The following is a 5206-nucleotide window of genomic DNA, read 5'->3' as shown; positions in this document are numbered from 1 at the left end:
GTGTGTGAGTATTGTGTGAGGGTGTATGTGTGTGAGACTGTGTTTATGTGAGTGTGTCTGTGTGTGTATATGCATGCGTGTGAGTGTATATATGTGTGTGTAAGTGTGTGTGTACATATGTGCATGTGTGCACGCGTGTACATGTATGTACATGCCGTGGTTGGGGTGCAGCGATCAGAGAACAACCCCAGATGTCAGTCCTTACTTTTCCTTTCCTTCTTGCTGAAACAGAGTCAGGTTATCTGGCCCCCCCGAGGTTCTGGAGAAACCCTGTCTCTCCCTCCCGTTTCCCCCAGGCACACTGGGGTTACAGATGTTTGCGCTGCAGCATCTGCTCTTGCGTAGGTTCTGGAATGGGAACTCCAGGCTCACACAGCACGGACCTTCAGCAATGGACCAACCTTCCTCATCATTTGTTACTTTACCTTACACTGTCTTACCCAGCATTCTAAATTACTGTAAACTATCATTGCAGAAAACTGGGACATAAATAACCAAATAGAATTCCAGAAAAGCAATTATGTCTGCTTACCAAATTCATTTCAAAATGAAGAATAAGAGCTAACAATTCCAGAATCAAATTTCAACAAATGCTCTCACATACAAATTCCAATCTTAATTTATACTGGTTTCAAGTAGAAATGGAGAAGAATAATTCAGCTTTCAAATAAAATTTCTGATTCCTGAAATGACATGGTTTTGATCTATCATCTTGGAATGTATCTAAAATAAGTGAATTTTACTTTGTAATTGCAGTTTGGAAATATGAATTTTAAATAGTTCTGCTAGATTCGTTTTATCTACTTAAAGTGTTTTGTATTGTAGCACTTAAAAATATACTTTTTTTGGAAAGCTGACTAAAAATTTATTCAGATCCTAGGCATAACTTTTTATAAAAACATAATACTATTTAATTTTTCAATGAAGCAATTATGTAGTAGTCTTTCTATCTTTTCCATGAAAGATGAGCTATTATGTCATTTTTCTATGATGTAATTAACATTTTACTTGACACATCTATGTCAGGGATTCTTTATCTATGAAGAGCAATAGGTTTTATTAAATATGCCATTTACCACATTAGATTTATTATAATCAAATTTCATTTCACTTCATTTGTTTAGCACACTACTTCTGGACTGCAAAACCAATTTATTCCTCTGTGTATGAATCGATTATTTCATTAAAAGGTAGCCACTATAACTATTAAATATAAAAATTACCATAGTACCACTTGCCATTGCCAAGCTGAAATGTGATCATTCAGGAAAAGGGGTTAATTTAATGGTTTGTGATCATTTCTCATGGACATTCTGCGGGGTACTGCACAGTCATAGCTGCTGCCATAGATGAATGCGCTTACAAACTGCGACTATATATTTGAGTCTTTGTACTTTTACTATAAAAATTAGAATTCTCACTTAAGGTTTTACCAAGATTTTATTAACTTCTAAGGCAATTGATTAGGTTATTTAAAAAAGAAGTTCATTAGAATAGCAACCGTGTGACTATCCAATAACTATAACCCTGTGTGTGTGTGTTAACATGATATATTGGGTCACTGTTCTCTTGGTACACTTCACTGTTATGGTGTCAATTTCTCTGCCTCTCCTCAATTCCAGTTGATACAATCTTCAGAGTGATGGCATTAAGAGATGAAGCATTTTGGGAGGTGATTATGTCATGAGGAATCTGCCCCTGTGTTGGGATCAATGCCCTCATAAATGATCAGCCCTTCTTTCATTTCTGCCTGTAGGGTCATGATGATGCAGAAAGAAGGTGTTATATCAGAAGCAAAGAACAGCCCCCCAGCAAGCCTGCCAGCGTCTTGTTCCTGGATTTTCCAGCATCTGATACAGTACACAAAGAAATGGTTCACTCACTCAGCACGCACAGACTAGCATGCAAATCTTTCCTTGTTAGTCTGCCTTGAAATGCTCTGCTCTGTCTCTCTGAACTCTTATGTCAAGAGTCGTTCCCGGAATCCCAAAGCCCAGGTCTCAGTGGAAGCTTGGTGGATCTCTTGTTCCTCCCAGGGAGAACCTTGATCCATCTTTGCTCTTTGTTTGCAGTGTTTGTTAAAAGTATCTTCTCACCGTAGTATCTGGAGGTGTCTGCCCTTTCCTCTCAACTTCTTTCCTAACCTTTTGCTATTGTATGGATTCCTGATGGGAAGAGTATTTTAAAAATTACTCAACCCCCTTGTTACAGGTGATGAGCTGAGGCTGGAACTGTAGCCTGGTGAGAGAACAACTATCTGCCTGGTGTGCAGGGTGTCCTGGGTTGAATTCCTAGCACCAGGGCCAAAAGGAAACCGGAAAAGATAGTGACAGATTTGATTCATGTGAGAAATGTGCTGAGGTCATAGCATGAGGGAGAAATATTGAAAACTCTGAATATGGGTAGGCAGGAAGACGTTTATAACAGGGAGGCAATTGGGTCATTGCATGCGTAACTGGCAAGAGGAAATGTCAGTGCTACTTTTGGTTGTCATTGCAACACACTTGGGAAGAGCAAATCTCAGCCGAGGAATTGCCTTCATCATCAAATTGGCCTGTGCAGCATTTTCCTGATTGCTAATTGATGTAGAAGGGCCCAGCCCACTGTAGGCGGTTTAAAAAAAATCTAGCTAAGCAAGCCAAAAGGAGCAAGGCTGTAAGTAGCTCTATTACAAAAAAAGAAAAGCTAGTTCAATCCAGGTGTGGTAGTGGATTCCTTTTAATCCTAGCAGTCAGAAGGCAGAGGTAGGTGGATCTCTGTGGTCTGGTCTTCAAAGCAAGTTCCAGGTCAGTTAGGGTACACACTGAGACTTTCGTCTACAAAACAAGCAAAACAACACACATAGTGTGGGAGGTCCTTCTGTCTATGTGTTGCTTTTATTAGTTAATGAATAAAGAAACTGTCTTGGCCTATGGCAAGATAGAACTCAGTTAGGTGGGGAAAACTAAGCTGAATGCTGGGAGAAAGGAGGTGGAGTCAGAGAGAAGCCATGGAGCCGCTGCCAGAGACAGACATGCCAGAACCTTGCTGGTAAGCCACTGGTCTCATGGTAAAATATAAAATAATGGAAATGGGCTAAATTAATATGTAAAAGCTAGCCAATAAGAAATTAGAGCTAATAGGCCAAACAGTGATTTAAATAATATAGTTTCTGTGTGATTATTTTGGGAGTCTGGGAGGCCAGGAAACAAACAAGTGGTTCCTTACTACAAATTGGTGTACAATGTGGGACTGAATAAATCCATGTAAAACCTAAGAAAACTTGGGAAGGGATTCTAGACACTAAAATACATAATCACAGTCCACGATATGATGATAGAGAGCTGAAATGGGGTGTGAGCCTGCTCTGGCTGGTGTGCATGGTGTTGGTTTTGAACAGAATTCATATGGTTTTCTTTTACTTATCATACTGACCTAAATCTGAGCCATTATAAGAACACTACATATCCACAACAATTCTTCTCCCCTCTCTTGAAACATGAATTAAAAACAAAAATTGACTCAGAGTAGCCAGATATGTTTGACAGATAGGTACAATTCCACCCAGAGAATAAATCCTTCACAGCGTTCTCCCATCTCATGCGGTTCATATTCTCCTCCAATTTTCTAAACAAATTACCATGGATTTTATTTCAACTGGAAAGGAAACTGATAATAGAAGCCATTTCACAGTAATTCCAAACATAAAAATCCTCAGACCTAAAGTGCATCCATACAATTTGTGGGATGGCAGATAATAATCCTCTAGCTCCCCAGTTTTCAAAGGAGGGAATGGAGGCCAGACAGCTTTAGTGCTCAAGGTCACCCCACTCATCAAGGACAGTTTAAAATAAACTTAGCTGCCACATTCAATGCCCCTTTCAAAGTCTTTTAAAAGTGTGTGTTCATTTGTGTGCATGTGTGTGCGTGTGTATGTGTGTGTGCATACGTGTGAAAGTCAGAGAACAAACTCTGGGTGCTCTTCCTCAAGAACACCATCTACTTGGTTTGAGACAGAGTCTGGTGCTTGCCAAGGCTAGGCTGGCTGGCCATGGAGGACCAGTGATCCTCATGTCTCCCCATTGCCGGGATAACAAGTATGCACCGTCATGCTAGGTTTCTGTATGTAGAGTCTGAGGATTGAAGGCAGAGCTCATTCTTGGGAGGCACATACTGCACTGACTGAGCTACCTCTTCAGCCCCTAAAGCATTTTTTATTTCATAGACTCTAGAATCTATCTCCTTTAAACCACCACAGTCAAACATGCAAGTTTGAATCGCTGCCTTTTCATGAAGATCTCTGCAATGTGTTGATCTATGCGGATACTTTATATTTTCCTTGTTTATTTTATTGCCCCCCAAATGCCTCATTCAAAAGTAATGAATGTGTCCTATGTTTTCATTTGTTGAGGTGTAAAAGATTTCAAAAATTTCCATGTCCCCACCATGGGAAAACATTTAACTAGCACCTTTTCTCCGTTTTGTTTGTACTTTCAATATCCATCCTACGTTAATTACAGAAGGGACATTTTTCCTGATATTATACCCTGAAATTTGGCTGCAATTTATTTACAATACAACCAACTTATCTTCTAAGGACGCATACACCCACTCTTTCATTAAGCACCTAAGAAAATTGCATCTGTCATAGAAAAAGGCAAACAATCATTTGCCTGGCTTATTGCCCCCTGCTTCTCCTGTATTTGCTAAATAGGGAGATGTTTTCAGCAGAACCCTCCTCCCTGTGTGCCCAAACACAGACTCAGCCCAAGATTATCTAATGCAGGGGTCTCTACAACGTCCTTGCCAGCAAAGGAATGACCTGTGAAAGGCAGGAAGATAGCTCAGTTTAGTGTGAATGAATATCTGGTGTTGGTTCAAACTTCAGGAGTCTGACCCTAAGCGGTTTATTTTAGGTGTATTTAACCACAGCACAATTTAGTGAAAACTTTTGGTGATCATTAACCCGACCCTGTGTGTGAAAGACCCTCGGAGAGGACCTTTTTTTGGGGAGACCTCCCCAACTCCAAGGAATAGGCCGAGACCGCACGGATGCAAATCACAAGAGGTTTATTGAGTAGACACAGGTACCTGCGGGCAGCAAGATCTCTCGGAAGACTTGCGCACCTGCCAACTGGAGGGCAGGCTTTTTATAGGGAAGAGCAAAAAGCAAGTTTTACAGAAGCAAAAGCGTGGTTATCGGTTGATCCGGAATGCGGTGGGGTGT

This window comes from Microtus ochrogaster, linkage group LG2 (assembly GCF_000317375.1).
Source record: "Microtus ochrogaster isolate Prairie Vole_2 linkage group LG2, MicOch1.0, whole genome shotgun sequence".
Classification (NCBI taxonomy): Eukaryota; Metazoa; Chordata; class Mammalia; order Rodentia; family Cricetidae; genus Microtus; species Microtus ochrogaster.
Note: the sequence above shows the minus strand (reverse complement) of the source record.